Source organism: Podarcis cretensis (genome assembly GCF_951804945.1).
Source record: "Podarcis cretensis genome assembly, chromosome: 6".
NCBI classification, from domain to species: Eukaryota; Metazoa; Chordata; class Lepidosauria; order Squamata; family Lacertidae; genus Podarcis; species Podarcis cretensis.
In genome coordinates, this window is record NC_137175.1 from 38,415,469 (window position 1) to 38,438,423 (window position 22,955).

Consider the following 22,955-nt stretch of genomic DNA (forward strand, 5'->3'; position numbering starts at 1 on the left):
GAGGACGACAATGACCCGAGATGGTCCATGAGTCCGTCCAGTGAATCGGAGGATTCCCAAAAGGGAGCCCCCCTGGTCAAGCCAAGGGGAGCCCAAGGGGGAAGCAGTCAGGAGCAGGGGAACGTAGGGGGAACCGCCAGTGGGAGTTGGAGATCGAGACCGGCTTCTCCACCGGAACGGAGTGAAGAGGGTGGAGTTACCAGTGTGTCGGGAGGAACAGAACAAGGAGCAGAGGGGGGAAGGAGATCAGGGCAAGACGTCCTGCCGGAAGAGGCGGAAAGCAGTACCGGGAGCAGTGTGGCTGTTGAAAGGAAGGTCAGGAGCAACGTACGCGCGCCAAGTTCAAATGTGGAGGCGCGCGGAAGTGGGGAGAGCTCTGGGGAGGAGCCTGGTGCTAAAGCACGAAGGAGGGGGCAGCAGGCAGGAGAAGACTCAGCCTCTGGGGAGTCCCGGAAAGAGGGAACACAGGGGGGCAGGAAGACCCTGCGGAAAAGGAAGGAGAGGAAAAGGTGGAGCAGCACAAGCCTCTTAAATTGGTGCAGGGGAGGGACGGATTCAGAGGGGACTTCTAACATCTAAGGGTAACAGATGCGGAGCCACGGACTTTGGATGTAATGACGACAATGATCTTCAATAAAACTTTTTGTATATAACTTGGACTGGACTTTGGTCTCTTGTGAGCTGGGACCCAGGGTGGCTCTGACAGTAAGTCCCCTCCAAAGAACGCAAAGATTTTTTTTTGCAAAGCTCACGAACGGTGACAGCCATGAGTGCGGAGGAGCAGTTGACAGCTCTGCGAACTACAGTTTCCGAACTCACTGCTGCAGTCCTTGCGTCTCAGAAGAAGCATGACGAAATGGAGAAGCGCTGCCAGGACCTGCAAACCAGGTGGGAACGTGCAAGCAGGGAAGGGTTCCCAGGGTCCAGATCAGAAGGGATTGGACTTGGACGGAGGGGGGGCAGACTAGTCACCCACTTCGATGGGAACCTGAAGCACTACCCCAGTTTCAGAGCAGACGTTTTGTATGCATTGCACTTGCTTCGTCATGACTTTAAAGATGAGGAGGAGAAAGTGGGGTTTATTGTTTCTCACTTGCATGGGCCGGCCAGAGACTGGTTGCGCAATTTGTGGCGTGAAGATGGCCCTGCCCGCCGCGATGCAGATGAATTCATTAAAGCAATGGATGCCTGCTTCCAGTCAACTGTAGATGTGGATCTTGCACGCAGGGAAATTTTTGGATTGCGGCAAGGCAAAGCCACTGTGCGTCAGTACCATTCCAGATTTTTTGCTTTACTGACTGCGCTAAGCTGGGAGAAGGATGGTGCACCTGTGAGGGATTTGTTCTGGGAGGGGCTCAGCGGTCCCATTAAGGATGAACTTGCCAGGGGAGACAGACCCCAGACCCTGGAGGAGCTTGTGCAGAGGGCTTTGGCGATTGGGATAAGGCACGAGGGACGTCCTTGGCACACTGAGGAAGAACGTCAGGTGCGTCCACCAGCGAGGACGTCTTCTTTCATCCCCAGGGAGTTCAGTCAGTCACATCCTTCGCCACTGGGAAGGCAGGGGGAGGAGCCCATGGAACTTGGTGGTGCTAAGGCTCAAGCAACAGCCAGAGCCCCAGCTTCCGGTGCAGTAAAGGCACAGCCTCCTAGAGGGACCAGGAAGTGTTACATTTGCGACAGTGCACAGCACATGGCGAAAGAGTGTCCCCAGAGGCTGCAGAAACACACTGCAGCTTTAGCAACTGTTGCAGCAGAAATGATGCAAGCAGAGCAACCTCAGGGAAACGACAGTGCCTGGCTGGAAGCAGAGCTGCTGGGGCTCAGCCAGGCGAATCTGTAGAGCAGTCCCCAGCGCTTTTGCAACGCACAGACCCTTTACCACCCAAGCCAGCGGTGCAGCTCACTGCAACACTTCAGTTGCCGAATGGAACCACCCTGGAAGTCCCCATCACGATTGATTCTGGGAGCAACGCAGATTTTGTGGGGACGCACTTTGTCAAGCAGCATCGCATAGCGCTTCTGCCAGCGACAACACCTCTGAACGTAGTCACGGTGGATGGCAGGAAATTGCTAGGAGGACAAGTTGTGCAACAGACGCCTCCCATGGTGATGAGGATTGGAAATCATCGAGAAGTCATCAGCTTCAATGTCACCCGCCTTTCAGACACGCCTATAGTATTAGGCATGAGTTGGCTGGAGAGACACAGTCCTGCTGTAGCGTGGTACCAACGGCAGATCACCTTTTGCTCATCGTACTGTGCTCAACATTGCATCCAGTCCAGCCAGGGGGAGGGAGCTGAGCAGCAGTTGCAACTTGGCATGGTGCAGGCAGTACCCCGCAAGTACGAGGGGTTCCTGGAGGTTTTCTGCGAGAAGGAAGCTGACCAGTTGCCGCCCCACAGGCCTTATGATTGTGCCATCGACCTGGTGCCAGGGGCGCAGTTGCCGACTGCAAAGCTGTATTCCATGTCTGAGGACGAGATGCAAGAACTCAGGGAGTTCATAGAGCACAATTTGAAGCGCGGATTCATCCGAGAATCGAAAGCGGTGGGGGGCAGTCCTGTTTTCTTTGTAAAGAAGAAGGACACGCCCCAAAAAAGACTCATTGTGGACTATCGATTCATAAACAGTAAGACCAAACCCAAGGCCTTCCCCATGCCCAAGATAGATGATCTCCTGGCAACCGTAAGGAAGGGGAAGATCTTCACCAAATTGGATCTGCGTGGAGCGTATAACCTCATACGCATCCGGGAGGGCGATGAGTGGAAGACGGCCATGTTCACGCCTCTGGGCACGTACGAATACAGAGTGATGCCATTTGGTCTCCAAAATGGATCTCACGTCTTTCAAGCATTTATGCATCACGTGCTAGCGGGACTTCTCTACAAGAAATGCGTGTGTTTCCTCGACGACATCCTGATCTTTTCGGAAACGGAGGAGGCCCATGAGAAGGACGTAAAGGAAGTCCTGCAGAGACTACGGGAGAACAAGCTCTACGCCAAGTTAGAGAAGTGCCAGTTTGATGTGACGGACGTGGATTTCCTAGGCTACAAGCTGTCCGACAAGGGGCTGGCCATGGACAGCGCCAAGGTCCGCGCGGTGTTGGACTGGAAGAGCCCTCGCAATCGGAAGGAAGTCCAAAGATTCATCGGCTTCGCCAACTTCTACCGCAAATTCATCAGAGGTTTTGCAAAGGAGACGGCAGCGATCACGGACACTCTCAGTTCCAAGAAAAAGAGGTTCGTGTGGACGGAACAGGCGGAGCGCTCTTTTCAGAAGCTTAAAAGCCTTTTCGCCTCCGAGGAGCAGCTGCTGCACGTGAATCCAGGCAAGCCCATACGAGTAGAGACCGACGCGTCAGACAGAGCGGTTGGAGCCGTACTCCTGCAAGAAGATCCACATGGAAACTGGAGACCCGGTGCCTTTTACTCCAGAAAGCTCAGCAAAGCGGAGCAAAACTACACCATATGGGACAGGGAGCTGTTAGCCATTCACGCAGCGTTCAAAGCGTGGCGACATTTCCTCATTGGAGCCAAGCACACAGTGCAGGTCCGCACGGATCACAAGAATTTAGAGTATTGGCGCACGGCGAAACTCCAGAGCCAAAGACACATGCGCTGGGCAGAGTTCTTCGCGGATTTCGACTTCAGGATAGAGTACGTCCCAGGGGACTCCAACGTTATAGCCGATGCGCTCTCCAGGAAACCGCAATATCTTGAGGAAGCGGCGCCAATAGCAGCCAGGCACATTTTTGCACCGCAGGCGTGGGCGTGCGCTGCCATCGCTGTCGACCTGGACGCAGTGCGACGCGCGTTGCAGGTAGATCAGTTTGCACAATCCAAAATAGAGGAGCTGCGTAGGGGTTCGCTGAGAGACGATGAGTTCCAGTTACGCGACGGACTGTTAACTCACAAGGGTGCCCTCTACGTGCCGAGCGACGAGCTCCGAGCAAAGGTTCTGCAGCAGTTGCACGACGCTCCCAGTGCGGGCCATTTCGGCAGGGAGAAGACAATAGAACTGGTGGCCAGGGACTTTTGGTGGCCCCAGATGCGAGGAGAAGTAGCGGAGTACGTCGCCAGATGTGACACTTGTCAGAGGTCCAAGCCAGTACACCAGAAGCCGGCGGGCTTGCTGGAACCACTGGAAACACCACAGCAACCGTGGGAGAGGGTGGCGCTGGACTTCGTCACTGACCTGCCCAGTTCCAGAGGCAAGACGGCGGTACTGGTGGTGGTGGACTTGTTCACCAAGATGGCGCACTTCATTCCCTGCGCGAAGGTGGCGACGGCGGAACAGACCGCCAAGCTCTTCATCGACCACGTGTTCCGGGCGCATGGGCTGCCGCGGGCCATCCTGTCCGACAGGGGGCGCCAGTTTATTTCCAATTTTTGGCAGAAGCTCCTAGGTATCCTGCGCGTCAAGATCAACCTAGCGTCGGCAAGACATCCACAAACCAACGGCCAGGCCGAGAGGGTCAACGCGATCATGCAGCAGTACCTGAGATGTTATGCAAATCAGCGACCCACAGCTTGGGTGGACTACCTACCGATGGCGGAGTTTGCCTACAACAACACGAAGCATGCGTCGACGGGGGTGACGCCGTTCTTCGCGAACAATGGACGTCATCCCAGGACCTTCCCGGGGTTCGTAGCACCAAGAGAGGGGGAGCCGCAAGAGGCCGACCAGTTCGCTGCAGAACTACAAGAGGTGCACGAGGAGCTGCGGAGACATTTGGAGCTAGCCAAACAAGCATATAAGGTGCAGGCAGACAAAGGCAGAAGAGTGGGAGAGGACATCCAGGTGGGGGACTGGGTGTGGTTAGCGGCCCAGGCGATGCCAACCAAGTCGTTGGCCAAGAAGAAGCTAGGGCACAGGCAGCTAGGACCATACCAGGTGGAGGCTAAGATCAACCCCGTGGCTTTTCGACTGGCCCTCCCCGAAGGTTCCAGAGTCCACCCGGTTTTTCATAGGTCGGTGCTCACTCCCTACAAGGCCCCGCACAGGTTTCAGGAGTCTGAAACAGTACCGCAGCCACGCACAGAGTCACCTAGGAGGGAGGGATCGCCTAGGGTCGAACCACTCAACGAGGTCACAGAGATCCTGGACTCGAGATGGGGGGAAGAGGGAATAGAATACTTTCTAGTCAGAGAGGGTGCACCAGTCAGTGCCAGTGGGTGGGTGCCGGACTACGCTTTAGACGAACCTCTTTTAAAGGACGAGTTCCATGCCCTTTTCCCACATAGACCCATGCCAGCCGAGTACTTCGATGACTGGCTCTTTACCCCCACATGTTCAGGCAGCACTTTCCACGGCTTTTCTTCAGCCGAGGAAAGAACGCCGAACTCAAACTCGCCCAGGGGATCGTGTTCGGGGGTGGACACAGAGCCCTCTTATTGGTGGGATGAGCAACCAGAGGAAGCCTGGCGCAAGAAATGGCTGAAGGGGCCTTGGTCGGCAGCACCAGACGAAGTAGCAATGGAAGAGGGAACTGCGAACATTTTGGGTGAAGAACCCGAATTCGAACACACGTACACCGAGCTGCCAGCAGAGGTCATGGACGTAGCCGAACTGTATCCTGCATCTACCTCCGAGGAGCTGCAGTTCCCACAACCCGCACCCGATGGGGAGGAGGGGGGAAGGGGGGGCTTCGAGGGGGGGATGGATGTCAGGGGTTCAGGGAGAGAGGCGCAGAGGAGGGAGGAGACCGAGAGTGAGGGAGAAGGATTCCAGCCTGACGAGGAAGAGGACGACAATGACCCGAGATGGTCCATGAGTCCGTCCAGTGAATCGGAGGATTCCCAAAAGGGAGCCCCCCTGGTCAAGCCAAGGGGAGCCCAAGGGGGAAGCAGTCAGGAGCAGGGGAACGTAGGGGGAACCGCCAGTGGGAGTTGGAGATCGAGACCGGCTTCTCCACCGGAACGGAGTGAAGAGGGTGGAGTTACCAGTGTGTCGGGAGGAACAGAACAAGGAGCAGAGGGGGGAAGGAGATCAGGGCAAGACGTCCTGCCGGAAGAGGCGGAAAGCAGTACCGGGAGCAGTGTGGCTGTTGAAAGGAAGGTCAGGAGCAACGTACGCGCGCCAAGTTCAAATGTGGAGGCGCGCGGAAGTGGGGAGAGCTCTGGGGAGGAGCCTGGTGCTAAAGCACGAAGGAGGGGGCAGCAGGCAGGAGAAGACTCAGCCTCTGGGGAGTCCCGGAAAGAGGGAACACAGGGGGGCAGGAAGACCCTGCGGAAAAGGAAGGAGAGGAAAAGGTGGAGCAGCACAAGCCTCTTAAATTGGTGCAGGGGAGGGACGGATTCAGAGGGGACTTCTAACATCTAAGGGTAACAGATGCGGAGCCACGGACTTTGGATGTAATGACGACAATGATCTTCAATAAAACTTTTTGTATATAACTTGGACTGGACTTTGGTCTCTTGTGAGCTGGGACCCAGGGTGGCTCTGACAACAACGTACATTGTTAGGGCTTAATGTGAGAAATTTATTCTGCCAAAAAGCTCACTTTAGTGCCAGCCTCAGCTTAAGGTTTTCTTCCTTCCTTTTTCTTGCCGGGTTCATCATAGTATGGAGAACTGGTTTGGGCTAGGATCTGAGAGATCGGAGTTCAAATCACCACTAAGCGCAGGGATGATTTTGGGACCATCATTGTCTCACAGACTAATGTACCTTGACATGGTTGCTGTGAGGATAAGTTTCAGAGGAGGAGATTCATGAACTTGGAAGAAAGATGGGATATAGATGAAATAATACGGGGTGGATTTGAGTAATCTGTTGTAATCTGGTGGCCTGCGTGAGGCTAAAATTTGGTGCCCCAGAATGGATCTTCTCAGTTCTGGATCTTCTCAATTTTACACCCCTTGACTCAGTGCCTTTGCAGGGGAACTGCCCACACTGCCCTAAATCTGGTGCTGAATAATATATGAACAAATTTAAACATAAAAAAGAAGAAACAAAAAAAGAAATAGGATTTCTGCATCCGAACTAGAACTGGCACATGGTTCTTTTTTCCCCAAAGTACGCTTTTTGAGGTGCAAACCAAACCCTGCACATATGTATAAGCAGACACAGAGAGACTCACAAATCGTTGCTCTATAGCATGCTGGTGATGGTTTAGAACTTCTGATCTCTAAGCAACCTGTAGAACAGACTTCTTATTCCAGGTGCAAGCTTTTATACATGCAATTGTTTTACCTGTTTTTATATACTATATATAACTTTTATATATGTTGTTATATTGTAAATCACTTCAGAGGGTGCCTCACAAGAAGTGATTCATAAACAAAATGAAATAAATATAAACACCATCATAACAACAACATCTCACACCCCTGTGAGGAATTGCTGGTTTAGAGCACAGAGTTCTGTACAGGCAACAATTGATTAACGCACGTCTGAATGATATGTGATTGTGCTTGGTGCCGAACCCAGAAGTGACCTGAAAACGTCACTAAACACATCAGTAAAAGGATGGGGTGGAACGGGGGGAAGCGTACTTATATGTGCTCCACTGATGCACACGGAGGGCTAGGAACAGCTGTCCTATTGAGTGAGACATGCTAAGAGGAAAACAGGCCTTCCGTACCTCAAATGCTGGGCTGTGTTCTTACCACCAACTGTATAAACATGATATGAAACTTACATGCATCTTGGTACCTGTTCGCTGCCAATGCAAGAATTCCCATGCATAAGAAAGCATGCAGAAACATAGCTCATGATCTAGCCGTGTGCGGATATGAACCTGTAGGCACTTTCCACAAATGTGGTAACTCCAGAAGTGTTGCAACAACCAGAGGAATTGTTCCTGAGCATCTATGCTACTGGGTCACACATTGTGTTTTGCCCACATGGTCTCATACCAGTGGCTTTTGGGGAGCAGTGCTCTGGAGTAGCAAACTGCATGTGTGAGTGTCCCTAAGCTTACTCCACATTTGCTGTTGCTGTTCTTGAGCAACATAATTACCTGAACAAAGCCTGGTACTTTTCGGTCTGACGTCCTTGCGTTCAGCATCTTTGAGTGTCCCATGAGCAGTCATCGTCTATGCAGATCAGTGACTGAGAGGCAGCATCTGTTGATACACAGTTTTGCCAACATGTGCTGAGCTGTGTGAAATATTGCTTGTATAAATACACTCTGAATATAAATATGCTGGAACTGGGCTTCCCATCAACTCACAGTCAAAGCCTGGCCAAACGTCTGCATGATCACAGCTACCCTAAAATAAATGTGAACTGAATGAATGGAATACCTTTTCGTGTCCGGGTAGGGGGTTTTCCCATGGAAGCTGATAACCGCTGGTGCACTCAGATTTCTTTCCAGATGGCTTTCATTCAGATAATTTGAATTGCCCAAATACAAGCGCTTGAAACTTGTGATCCTCTCAGCTGGCACCTTCATTCATTAGAAAGGGCACAGCTAGATCGACAACAGTCCAGTGGATGGACAACCAGTCCATTTTAGCCACTGCACCAGGTTCCCAAAAGTGACTTTCCATTGGCAATCCTGCAGTCTCCCAACTGGATCCTGTATTCTTCCTGGGGCAGGAGGAAGTGCAGACAGAATAACACTGCTGCAGATTAATAGCTGTGCTACTGTTTGCCGCATTCAAAAAAAATCTGGCTCAATGTTTGCTTGGAGATAGACTAATGAGGGAGTGTAGATGACATGTTTTTTTTTTAAAAAAAAAAATTTTCACAGGCATATTCGCCAGTAATTCTCCCTGCTCCTGTGAGTTCCTTCGGACAGATAGTCTTGCAAAAAAATAAAATAAGACCTATCATGTGTGGTTGGATGTGTATTTATTAACAATAGCAGGCAACATGGTGGGGTAGCAACACTCACCTGATCTCCTGACACCTGGGGTGCTGCTGCTTACTGGGAGGGGAGGGGTGATGCAAACACACCGGCAGAGTCAGTCTGGAACTCCTACTGGTGCATTTGCACTGCTCTGACCTCCCAACTATCTTGCCCCCTCCCCCTTGCTAATAAGCAACAGTGACTGTTGTTTGGAGGTCAGGTGAGCTCCGTTGTCCCACCCAGCCATACGCTGCTGTCTATTAGTGCTGGCTTTACGACTATGAGATTTATGGGAGGTTTTGCCCTTGCCACCCATTTTATTATTGCTTGGAATCGTCTCTTTATCTGTTCTTCTGTAAGTCACCTCAAGGAAGCATTAATCATAAACACTTCCTATAAGTATTTTAAAATAATAATAACAAATAAAACCAAAATACTGAAAAGCAGAATGGGGGGGGGGGGGAGTAAAAACAGCTACCCAAGCTACTTTTGTTAAGATAGTTTTAAGCATGTTAAGGTTGCAAGCCTATACAGTCATACCTTGAAAGTCAAACAAAATCTGTTCCGGAAGTCCATTCGACTTCCAAAATGTTCGAAAGCAAAAGCGCAGCTTCTGATTGGCTGCAGGAAGCTCCTGCAGCCAATCAGAAACCACTGAAGTCCCATCAGACGTTCAGCTTTCCAAAAGAATGTTCGAAAACCGGAACAGTCACTTCCAGGTTTCGATCATTCGGGAAACAAAACATTTGAGAACTAGGCTGTTCAGTTGCCAAGGTAAGACTGTACTTGCTTACTTAGGAGTCAGTCCCTTTGAACTCTGTGGGGCTTAGTTCTGAGTAGACATGTATAGGATGGCCCAAGGGAAAAATCCAGAATGCTTATAGCCCAAAGGCCTTTGGAAGCAACTAGGAGGTTGTGGGGCAGGAGCGTTATTTTGATCACAAATGGTGCGATCTGGAGCCATACCTCTAAAATGTATATCAAAAGCAGATAAATAAACCGCAGAATAGATTATCTCCAAATAAACATGTTGTTTATTAAGGACCTAGATTGGAGAGATAAAAAAGTAATTTTTTCACGTAGTGATATACTTTATTGATGGGTTCACAAAATGACAGGCAATCTGTTATGGGGAGATAACTGTGCTGTTCTTCAATATGATTCCATTTTGCCTATTTTTTGCAAGAATTGAGCATATAAAGGGGTGGAGGCTGGGGAAAGAGGGCTCTGAAGCAAAGGGCAGGAAGGAGCAACGTGGGACACCTCCCTCCCAAGATGTTTGACCCCACTTCCTGCCATGCCTGATCACTGACCATGCTGGTCATTGGAGTCGGGAGTCCAACAACATCTACAATCACCTGCTTTCAATTCTGCTGGTTATATTTTTATATTGATTTAGATTGCTTTATGTGCACCACTTAAGGATTCTTTGATTAACTGGAGGATACATTCTTCTAAATAAAAATAATAAAAATGGACATAATAAACATCTGAAGAGCCACAGACCCTCCATCCCTGCCCTAACCCATTGCACTAGTGCCAAAATAACATGCACTCACGTAATATAAGAGTCCCATTTGAAACTCACCCGACAGCAGCACCATGGCAGAGCTGTGTATAGTCAAACATAAAATCCTGCTCATCTAATTTCCGGCTCATAAATTTTGCCATGGATTTAAAATCTCTGAAGGGAATAAATTGCTCTTCAGCCTTACAGATAAAGAAAACAAATGACCAGGAGGGAGCTGGAGACAGTATCTTTCCAATTTCCTGTTCATCAGTTCAACTGAAGTGCCAAAGACCTACATCAGCATAGGCCTGGGGAGACACAGGCACCCATGGATGCATAACCCAGAGCAGCTTTTGCAAATAGTAATCTTTCGTGATTTTGACGCGGTAGGAGTGCTGTTAGCCTGCCAGCATCATCAGACACAGCTGGGCGTTGATATAAATCTACGGGCTCTGAAAAAGATGGTATCACTTACTTGCAAGGAGCCTGCATAAAAAATGATCTTTCAGAGACAAAAGGCTGTTCATGCAAGGGAAGGGTTTGGTATATGCCACACACATAGTGCTATCTCCTGTGTATTCCTTTTACTGAAGGCACATCTCTTCCAGGTGAAGGAAAGGCATGGAAATGCAACAATCATCTTTCTTAACTAGGTCAAGCACTCAGACACAGGTAGCCTCTATCTTGTGCTTACTGCTATTCTTGGTCGCAGGTGTAGGGATAGACAGATCACTCTGTTTCTAATCCAAGTCAGTTCCACAGGTATTCATTCAAAGTGTTCTGCAGCCATTTCCACATCAATCTGTTTCCACCCCACTTCAAACCACACCGAAATAAGAAGTATTTCCCCTTCACAAATAGGCACTGAAAAACCTAAAGTTTTCATGGTTATACGTTATCCTAAACTATGCATTTCTTGTACATGATTTTTATATATACTTTTGGTTATGACTTGTAGAAGTCGGTTAGCCTATAACCTGTTGGCCCACCATCTGTTGTTGATACAACACTGCAGAGCAGGAATAAGGTGCAATCTGGACATCAACAGCCTAGGAGTCCCTTCTGAAAATTGTAGCCAAAGACAAGGTCATGAATATGCCACGGTCAGCAGGCGTTGTCTGTTTAGTACAGAGGCCGAATCAGAGACGGGTATGCCAATGTCTCTAGTTGTGGTGTTAATAAATAGGAAGGAGTGGTCTAGTGGAAGATTAGATGGGAGCAAGTGTGGGTGGTGGAAGTGGTAGGCAGAATCCCAGGATGGAAGTCAACATCACTCTCTTCCATACATTATATCTGTGCATGTATTGCAGCTTCAGAAATGGAACAATACCTCCCTGCGTTTTGTTCTGGTGATTCTCTACCCCCTCCCCATGCCAAGCGAATTTTGAGGGAGGAGAGGAAACTCCATGGTACAATTGGAAGTCCTTGCACAGCGCAGGGCTGTCTAGGGCAATCCAGCCCTTAAAATTCAGGGACAAAGTAAGGCAAGGGAAACGGAAGGGAACTTCAGGCCTAGGGATTCAATGTGACCCTCCAAATCACGCTGTCTGGCCCTCAAATCTCTCCCCAGGCCACACACCCTTTACTAACCCTGGTTTGAACCCTCCTTGAAAGTTTTGGCCTGGCTGAAATGTGTCCTTGAACGTCAATAATGCATCTTGCTTCCCTAAACAAAGGATAGAGAGGTTTGTGTAGAAGCTAGCCTTAGTATGTAAAAGTGAAATTTACATGCATTGCTTTTGTTCACTTTTATGTCTGGCACCACCCACCAATGTCATGTGGCCCCCAGAAGGTTGTTGAGAAGGGAATGCGGCCCTCAAGTCTGAAAACCTTTCCTCATCCTTGTTTTAGGATATCTCAAGACCTAAGCACAGTAAAGTAAGCTGTTCCCTCTGCGATGGGCTGTAGATAGCCCAGAATTAGTCGTACCCAGAATTGACTGTTCACTTGCCTTAGGTAAAGCCATTCAAGGTGCCAGCAGTGCCACATCAGAGCCCTTGTGCCAGATCAAATCTACAATTAGAGTGAGGTAATGAAAACATGCAGCTGCAGAAGGCTGTGTGCATGTGTGCGTGTTTAAAATCACCCCCTCTACAAAACATTGGAGAGTGAGGATTTGTCCTTCTCACCCAGAGTTGTATTTAGCTCAAATTTTGCATCAAAATAAACAGTGATGGAAGGTGTGAGACTGAAAATCCAAGAGCTTGGCAGTGTTCTGCCCACCCCTGCCCTGTACATCGCAGTACAACAGAAGAACATTCCTTGTGATGGAGAAAGCGTAGCTCCTTTATTTGTATGCCAGCTGCCTCCTCCTGGCTTCTGTGACACTCACTGGCTTCCATGTAGCAATTTGTATGTACACTTCACATGCTCGAAAAATACACTTCCTGAGGAGAGGCTGTCTGGGTGGCGTTCCAGTAAGATTTAGATGTTAACTCAATTAGCCACCAAGGCAGTAGTGTGTAAATGCAGCTATAGTAATGTTCATTATCCTATTGACCTCCCATTACCGTCTCTGCCTCTGCTGGCAGAATTCACAGCTGAAGAGCAATTGGGTTCACAAGTTGACAGCCCAGAATGGGATCAGTGAGAGGCAATGGCTTCTTTCCTTGTGGATGCAGCCTCACATAACATGCACAAAGACCTTTGCTCTTGAAAACACTTAGATTTATGTCTCTCAGCAAGAAATGGTTTGCTACTGTTCATAAATGCGCCATAATAATAGTAATAATAATAATAATAATAATAATAATAATAATAATAATAATAAATTTTATTTATATCCCGCCCTCCCCAGCCGAAGCTGGGCTCAGGGCGGCTAACAACAATCAAAATAATCCAACGATTCTAAAAACATTTCATTATAAAAATTAATTAAAATCAAATTGATGGCAACCATTAAGCAAAATTCTGTGCAGATTGCCAGAGGAGGGGGGTCAGGCTGCACCCTGACCAAAGGCCTGGTGGAACAGCTCTGTCTTGCAGGCCCTGTGGAAAGATGTCAAGTCCCGCAGGGCCCTAGTCTCTTGCTTATTTTATGCTTGGGTGGTGTTAGATTATGAAGTGGCACATCGGAAATGTTTGTTGGACCATCTCTAGAGACCCCCTAGGGATGTTTTTGCCATATAGAGATTTGCTCAGATCACGAGGGGGCGGGGCTTATTCAGAGCACCCAAAACCGTGTCTGGTTTAATTTCAGCTTTTACATTTTTATATGGTTTGCCATTGTTTTATTTCTGTTTTCAGATGTATTGTATGAATGTTGTGTATGTTATTGGGATTTGCATGGCCAAGGAAGGTTCAGTCCAAGCTCTCAGGCAGAATTCTCAGCCATTGCCCACAACCTGATTCTATAAACTGTATGATCAGTGTTCTTCTACCTTAGGGAGATGTTGGGGCTCCCAGCACCCCCAGCTCTCTGTTCTAGACCACCAACCGTGTAAAGTTACCTCATTCTCTCTCACAGTTGACTCTCCTTTATTGGCATCCTGTCTACTAGCAGATAATTCATTCGCCAAATGTGGCCAAATATGTAGCCAAAATGCCACCATCGGCTCACAAGAGAAACTGATCAGCAGACCCAGGTTTGTAGAAGTAGACCCACAACCCCATACCCAAAATACCTTCAGGAACACCAGCGGGGAGGTTAGGAGAAGGTGTCAATGCAGCTTACGAACTAAGCATGCTCAGTTGTATGGGATGCTGACTGCTTTGGATGGAATGAAAAATTGATGGGGAGAGGAAACGGAATGAAGGATATAGGAAAGGGCATGGCTACCTGAAACTCTTAACAGGAGTACTCCACGCTACATTTTATTCATAAAATTCAGATAGCCTTGTGCTGATACTCCTCCTCTTCTGAGGCAACCCTGGAAAGAGAGACGGGGAGGGGAATGCAGTATCAGACTGGAAACCATGAACAGGAAACCTAGACAAGTCGATAATTGTTGCTTGTTAGCGTATGCTTAGGGGCAATTGTATCAGACATTGTGAAGGGTTGAGAGGGAGTAGCTTTGCATACTTAGTCAGATAAGGTCTGGATAAGGCCAGGAAGAAAGCTGAGTCAGCTACCCTGCCTTCGCCATTCCTCCTTAGGTCATGGAAATGCAGCTTGTAGCTTATCCATGTGGCGCCAACCTTAAACTACCTTTGACTCATATGACTAAAAGGTAAAAGCTCTGGTGGATTACCATGCAGGGAAATGGGATTAGCACCCGTTGGCTAAATTCCCTTTGGTCTGTTACAAAGCTACAGAGAATTACCCAAGGCACACTTAGTCCCAAACAGTTTGAAACTAGTTGTTAGCTCTGAGTCACTCGAGAGACGCACATTAAAGAAATAGCTTTTCTGTTGACACTCCACAAATCATGCAAGATATAACTTCTCAGTGAATCTATGCCAGGGGAAATGTAAAACTGGGACTGCATAGAGCTGCATCACAATTTTTTAGCTTAATTGTAGGATTAATTTAGGTGGGGGGGGGGGGAAAGTTCTGACTTTCTAGCACTAGTGCAACCCAGAAGCAACTCATCAGCTTAATCACACATAATGAAGAGGTACCCTTGCTGCAGGGTGAGAGCATCACTGACTTTAACACCTCCGGATATCTGCAGATCTGCACCCAAGAGTGTAAGTGTGCATGTTTGCCTTTTAAAAGGTTTAGAAATTAACTAAAACATATAGTTGCAGCACTTCATCAGTTAGTTCAATAAATCACTTTCAATTGATAAAAATGTGCATCAGGAATCATACTTTTTTATTTTTAAAATGTGTACAATTTTCAATGCATGTAATTCTAAAACCATAATAGGGTGGTCAGGGACGCGGGTGGCGCTGTGGGTTAAATCACAGAGCCTAGGACTTGCTGATCAGAAGGTCGGCGGTTCAAATCCCCGCGATGGGGTGAGCTCCTGTTGTTCGGTCCCTGCTCCTGCCAACCTAGCAGTTCGAAAGCACGTCAAAGTGCAAGTAGATAAATAGGTACCGCTCCGGCGGGAAGGTAAACAGCGTTTCCGTGCGCTGCTCTGGTTCGCCAGAAGCGGCTTAGTCATGACACATGACAGCTGTACGCCGGCTCCCTCGGCCAATAAAGTGAGATGAGCGCCGCAACCCCAGAGTTGGTCACGACTCAACCTAATGGTCAGGGGTCCCTTTACCTTTAATAGGGTGGTCATTCCTATTGTATAAAGGCAGTCCTCAATTTGTAGGTCCAATTCTGGTCTGGAGCCAAATTAATCATAGATTAATGAAAACATTGACTGATTTAAATGCAACTACAAGCTATAGCTATAACAATCCAGGAAGCGAGAGGGAATCCAAACACATGGGGGGAAGGAGGATGTGAGTGGGTCCATAGCATAGTCACGACGGTCAAAGCATAGTTTGTCCATGACATCTAGAATGAACCCGAGTGGTGGACTAAGCTAATAGATGATGAGTGGGTCAGAGTTGAGAACACCCAGCTTCAAGTCTGATGTTCATGTTTTTGCTGATATTGCATTTGCACTTACAACGCACCAAACCAGTGCAGAGAGTGGGTAGGCTCATCATCAAGGTGGTCCTCAGACATGTTTCTCTTCATTTTTTCGTTTCAAAGGGGCTGACGCAGTGGATTGTCCATTTTGTTTTCTTAATTTTTGTCTTCTACTAGCAAATTCCAATATACATACTTCTTCACTGGAAGATTTGCTTGAATGCAGCACCTGCATCAATTACTTTATCCATGCAGCAGCACCACCCCGCCACTGCCAAGAAACATCGCCCCCATGGAATTGATGTCATTTCTGTAAAATCCTTTTGTGCTGATTATAGCATCCTTTTCGAATAATCCAAATATTGTTCGTTGAGGGTTCTGTTTCCTCCCCCTCTTTATTAAAAGCTGCCATGGCAATCCCCCTTTTCCTGTTCCCAGGGTTTCACTTAACAATAACTTCCTCTCACAACACCTCTTTCATCCAGGGGCTGGACATCTGTCTTCCTTCCAATTATGAGAAGCTTCTTCTGGCTTCTAGTTCAGCTGGGCCGTGTTATCCCTCTTTTCCTCCATCTGTACCAAAATATTACCACGGTCCTGAGCAGCACAGATGTGGTGACAAGCTGGAAACAAAAACAAATTTGTCTCAAGGGGATCGACTGACACTGAATTCCAGGGAAGCATTGCAAACGCTGGCTCTCTTACAAAAACAAATAGATCGGCAGAGAGATAAGACACCCAAGTGTTTCAAATGAGGTTCTCTTTTATGCTCATTTCCAAAGACTTGAAGTGGTTGGTTAAGGTGGGAAAAGACAATTGAAATGGACCAAGATATTAACCTTAGTTGTGCTTATGTCTTCAGAAAGGACATGTTTTGTTTTGTTTAAATAAATATGACATTGAGATTAATATAGGCCCACCTGATTCTGGAGGCATTGGATAGTATCTGCATATTCAAGTGCAAGCTTTGCTGGGGTAACCAACCTAGTGTCCTCCAGATGTTGTTTGACTTCAACACCCATCAGCCCCAGCAAGTATGGCTGATCTTCATGGATGGTGGGGGCTGTCCAACAACATCTGAAGGACACTGTATTGGCTACCTCTGCCATCTAATTCCGCTATGACATCCTCTTGAGCTCTTCCCTCTTTATTTCCTTTGCATTTCCTGCATTTCCCATTTCTTCTGAAGTTAGGTTGCACAAAGCAGAATTCATTGCTAACAGTCGTGCAAAAACACAATTGCTTGGATACAGCCTATTTGATTTGTAAGTATACATAGCATAACATTCATGGAATTAATTTGCAAAGCAGTTTAGATACAGCCATTTATCGTGAGAACCTCAAAACCAGAGCTTGAATTCATCTCAGCCTATAACTTGTTTATACAGTTGTAAGGTGAATCAAAAGTTGAAGCAGTAAACATTTACAAGACTACTGAGTGCTGCCAAGCAAAAAAACAACAAAAAAACAACAACAACAAAACCTTATGGTAAACTATTAAAAAAAAAAGCTTAGCATATTTGTGTGCCTTTTCGCTATTGTAAACAAAAAACAATAGCGCTAACAACAGGCAAGAAAAATGTTTTGGGGTTTTTTTGTCAACTGAAAAGCAACTTTTAAGTAGAAACTACTTTCTTCCTATATACACAAAAATCTAAGTCCATTGCCATTCTGCAGTTTGTGTAACCTCAGGTCTCATCCTCAGAAAATTACACAACTAGGAACAAATAGAGAACAAAATGGGTCAGGACTTGCCTAAAACTAGCATAGACCTTAGGAGTATAGAACTGAATATTCTGTGTCTTTGCTTTTAGAACTTTGTTTTGTTCCTGCAAAAGATATTTAGCTAGCATATGGAATATAGGGTTCTTACATTTCCCATGTGTAAGATTTTCAGAGCAAGTAGCACAGGAAAATTCCTTTAGTTAAGTAAATCTGTTAAATTTTTCAGGAGATGCCACTCTATATACCTGTCAGTTGGCTTGATGAGAAGTTTATCTTCAGGGCACTTTACGTAACTATTGTGCCTGATTATATAAAGCTCACCTAAATAAAAAAATGCCAGCTCTTCAATTAATTATGACCTTTGCATTCAGGCCTGGGCTGCAGAAGTTGGTGGTGAGAACAACACAAGTATGGATTCTTCTCTTCTCTGCCTTAGATGACCACTAAGATGCTGTAGAAGAAACGGTCCCAGGGCTTTCAGTTTCTGTCTGCAGCCCAATGTCTTTGGATCTCACTGTCAGGCTGTGCAATAGGGTCAGATCAGGGCAGCAAGGGGCAAAACAAGATAGCGAAAAGGCCATGGACTGTTTCTAGCATCTAAATCCCAACTCTCAAACAAAAAACGACACTTGGACTCAATCTTCTCAAGGCTGCATTCACACTGCGCACAGGCTTCCCAAAGGCATTTGGTTGGTCTCTGTGAGAACAGGTTGCGTGTCAAGGACCCCCAAGACACCCCTGAATAAAAACATGGTTCAAACATCATTTTTGTTTTGGTTTTTGGCATAATTTTGGCCACAACTTTATTGAATTACAGTATGTGAGTGGTTGCTTAGGCATTGGTTAGCGACTATCTGTTCCCACTTGGAGGTAGGAACAGAACTGACAACCACACCGGTGTGGAAGTCAGTAAGGGTAAACAATTTTGGGGAGAGAATAAAGCTGGGTGCCCGGCTCACACCTCTCCCCAAATGTTCTCTGGGGCTCTTGCGTGGCCCTAGCCCTTTGTCAGGGATACAGACAAAAGCATGGCAAGCCTCTGGATTCCTTTAACGGAATTCCCTTGCAGCAGCAGCAGCAGCAGCATTGAAGGGGCAGGCACAGCCAACCTCATCCCCTCCACCAACCAAAAAATTAACCAATGCCTAACTGCAACTTACAAGCTGTGACGATTTGCTACACAGTAGGCAAGAGGGATGTGGGTGGCGCTGTGGGTTAAACCACAGAGCTTAGGGCTTGCTAATAAGAAGGTTGGCGGTTCAAATCCCCACAACGGGTTGAGCTCCCGTTGTTTGGTCCCAGCTCCTGCCAACCTAGCAGTTCGAAAGTACGTCAAAGTAGATAAATAGGTACCGCTCTAGCGGGAAGGTAAACGGCGTTTCCGTGCACTGCTCTGGTTCGCCAGAAGCGGCTTAGTCATGCTGGCCACATGACCCGGAAGTTGTACGCCGGCTCCCTCGGCCATTAAAGCAAGATGAGCGCTGCAACCCCAGAGTCGGCCACGACTGGACCTAATGGTCAGGGGTCCCTTTACCTTTACCTTTAGGCAAAACTCAAATGGCACCAGCCAATCAGCCAAATGGTAAAATTTCTACCAGGCCCCTGCTCCAAAGCAAACGACCCCATGACAGACATAGCAAGGTCAGCGCAAACAAACCCTAAATAAAGGGAGGGTGGGCGGGCAATCCGATGTGCACAGTGAAAAGAAGAAGCACAACGCTGCGCACAGGGACCCATATAGCACCCCCATCAATCAAATAAAATTGCAACCATCAATTTTTCCCAGCAACATTTGGGGTGCCCAGTCAAATTTGCGGCCATCCAAACTAACCCACCCAGCAACAGGTTGCTCCCATCACAATACATGCTCTCCATGAAGGAGAACCCACTTTGTTGGACCAGATGGCCCACTGGCCTGATCCAGCAGGCTCTTCTGAACTTATTAGGGTTTTTGTTTCAAAAAAATCCACACACTGATGTTGGAATGTGGGGAACTGAACTTAAGATGGGGGGAAATGAGAAACGGAAAGAAGCTGAAGTGGACAGATTTGCAAATAAGCAGTGAGAAGAGCGAGGAAAAGGAGCAGTAACTTCCACATTCCTTGGGTTTTATGAGATGGTGAGAAGCAGGGAGGACTGTGGCGAAGAGATGAGCCTCCAAATCCTGGTCCTAAATGTCTCATCTTAACAGCTGGAAGCAATTACTCCTGGAGTCAGCTAGTTAAAAGTGCATAACAATGAATAAGACATGTTTAGGGACCCGTTGTTAATTAGCCATTATTTTGAGTTCCCTTGCAGCTTTAACTGAGATGCTTTAGCTCACTTCACAGCACACCCTGCCTCAAAATGGCACACAGAATCTCTAGTGCTTTAAGACATTTTGCTGTGGGATGCCTTATGTAACAAGCCTTGCATAACTTCTGCTAAAAGCACCTCCAGCAACATCAGGCTCGATCTCTGAGGATTTATGCCAAAATGCAAGTGAAGTTTGAAGTTAGTTTAAAAAAAAATAAATCATAATATCAGAGTGGAGCTATAAAGCTGGCATCCGTCTGTCTCGGGAGACAATAAAGGATTGTGCCTTGGGGGGGGGGGGTGAAGTCAAACTGTTGGAAGGTTATAGCACCTGCAGTGGCTGTAGAGACCGATACAAGAGAGGCATGTTTTGTTGCAGCTGGAGCAGATGTAGGCATCCAGTTGTCCTGCTGCAGGTACACCACGTCGTGTCTTCTCTCTGAGCATCCTTAGCACAGTTACCCAAAAACTACACACTTCGTTTGGAAGGGTGTGTGTGAAAATGTTTGCAAAACTCAGTGCCCCCTTTTGGCACTGCTAGATCCAGTCTGTGTGTGTGTGTGTGTGCGCGCGCGCGTGCGCGCGCGCGCGTGCGCAGGCACACACACACACACACTGTGCGCCCCCTCCCTAGAAAAATAGGTGCTGGTACTCACCATGAAGTTGTTATAGTAAGTACCACACTTTTTAACAATGAAAAACAGGTGCCGGTACTGCATACCCTTGAGAACCCCCTGAAAAAAACACTGTGGGTGTGTATCCATCTCAGTGTGCCCATAAAAGAAAACCTAAATAGTTCTTGGACGAGTTCTTTCTACTGAGCCCAATCAGTCGTCAGTCGTGCTCAGGACCATTTGACGTGACTGACAGTGGTTGCCCAAAACCTCCAATGAAAGGCCTTGTTCCCAGCCTGGTTACTTAAGATATTTTAGCTGAATGGGGTAGAAGTGAAATTTGCGTATATATTCTGCCACTGGAATTTGGAAAAAATGAAAGGAGAGAAATGTTTCCTGGCTAGGAATTAAGCTCAGGCCATAGTAGGGAGAGTGCCAAATCTGGACCATTGGACTCAACCCTTGTGCTCCTTTGTTATCATCTCCCTCTCTTGAGACAGACGCTGGGAATGAGCGCGCCTGAAATATTAATAATTCCTAATAGGTCCTTGTCACATGAGGCGTGCTTTGTGACGATACCCCTCCTTCCTCCCCCCTCCAAAAAACGGAGGAGTTAATTGAATCAATGAAGTGAACAGCACAGCCATCCAGCATATGCCGGCTTCCCCTGTCAGCCCCAGTCATTACTGCAGGACCCATTGTCACTCCTCGTTGCTTGATTACACCACTTGGCCTGCGAGGGGATTTGATGGGAAGTGTCCAATGAGGGGCCAAGCTGTTTCCAAAGTCAGCTTTGCAAAGCCCCAGATAAAAGGGGGCTTCCCTTAATAAGGCAGGAAAAGGTTAGGACGAGAGGCATTACAGCAAATCTGGAAAGAGGTAAGGTGATAGTTTTCTCTGAGGCTTAGATAACAGATGGGCTCCCAGGAGGTTCTGCATGTGGGTAACAGAAGAGCTGTTTCTTTTCTAGGAACACGCTTATCACTTGTGTAGAAAGTCGGCAGAGCTTTTTGCAGCTTTGGCTATGAGCTAGCCAAGAAGGAGAGGGCTTTTAAAATTTAATCAGAAGTTAGGAGAAGCATCCTCTCAGCCTGGCAGCTCCTTGCTCTGATATGCTGGCAGGCAGCTGGGTTTCTTGCTTCTTCTTCAGCTGCCTCTCTAGGTCCAGTTTTGAGCCTTAGTTATTGGAGAGGCACTTGCATGCTTCTGGGTACGTTTAGCGGTTTCAGCACGGTACGAGCCTCTCTGATCCTGACGAGATCTTGCATTCTCTGCTCCCAAGGAAACAGCCAAACTGGTAGGCAGCAGAGCTAATGTAGTGAAATGATGGCAGATAATGCCTGGCAATGTGGCTGCCAGCCTTGCGCATGGGTGTTAAAGGGGCAGCTGCAGAGCAAGAGAGCCCCCCCCCCCCAACCCGCACTTAAAGAGAATGCAGTGAGTTTTTGAGCAACGCATGGTGATAACAGACATGTAGATGCAGGCTCAGCCATGAAACGGGTTGAAAAGCTAAGCACATCAAAGAGTTCCAGCTTCTCTCCTGCAGCTCTGTGCAAGAGAGAAAAAGAGGGTATAGTGGCAGGCAGCTGTTAGGAAGTATGGCCCATTTGTTTTATGATGCCGCGTTGGGAATCAGATCTGGTTCCTCTGTAAGGGAAAGTGTGCAGTGAAAGGGCAGAGCAGAGAATTTAGAAGCTGCAGAAAATAGCCGGCGTGTTTAGCATGGCAGGAAGGTAGCAAGAAATCCATGCTAATGATAGGTCTAGTCTGGAAGCAACCCAGGAGAGGGCAGGGGGAACCCCCCCTTTTTCTTGTTTAAGTTTATAAACTTGTGTGCGTATTTAAAGCAATAATCCCCTTTACTGATGATGATGATCATAATAATCACTGTCATTGATAATATATTTTTGTCATTTCTTAGAAGTATATGAAGCTATGACTTGTGTTTCTGCAAACAGCAGATAAGGTGGTAAGTCTGTCTCTGGACTGCACCATTTCACATTTAAGGTACAGGCTCAGATCACTGAATGTTCTTCCATACAAAAACATTCGCTTCAGATGCAGAACTTTGCACATCGTGTCTTCCTCCTGACATACTAGCCTCCTTTGTGCATGGAATTTTTTTGTATGGAGAATATAATCATGTGAGCCCCTGCCCATAGTTTGAAATGGTACTGCCCATAGCCAGATTTGCCACTTCATCTGCTGTTTGTAAGAACTAGGCCACTTTCTCAGGGTAATAGGGTTAATTTTTTATAAGGAATCTTGATGCTTGATTGCATGCATGATATGATTTTTTTTGAAAAACAAAACAAAACCCTGAATTTATATCCTGCGCTTCCTCCAAAAGGAGCCCGGGGCAGCATAGAAAAATAGAAAACGAAAGATCACAGTTCTGCAAAAAAATTGTGGGCGTACCTCTGTGGAGGACTATGTGCTACCAACTCACTATCTGGGAATTGCCCAGGGAGCTGACTTATAATACTGAAGTAGTTTGTTGTGCACACTGAAGAAGAATAAAACTGATGAAATTCATTCAAA

At 47.4% G+C, this 22,955-nt stretch overlaps 1 protein-coding gene across 1 annotated transcript in view; it reads left to right on the plus strand.

Moving 5' to 3' along the window:
• INKA2 (inka box actin regulator 2) overlaps window positions 1-22,955 on the plus strand; it is a 34,634-nt gene that overhangs the window by 9,304 nt on the left and 2,375 nt on the right. The gene's annotated exons all lie outside the window — the stretch shown is intronic.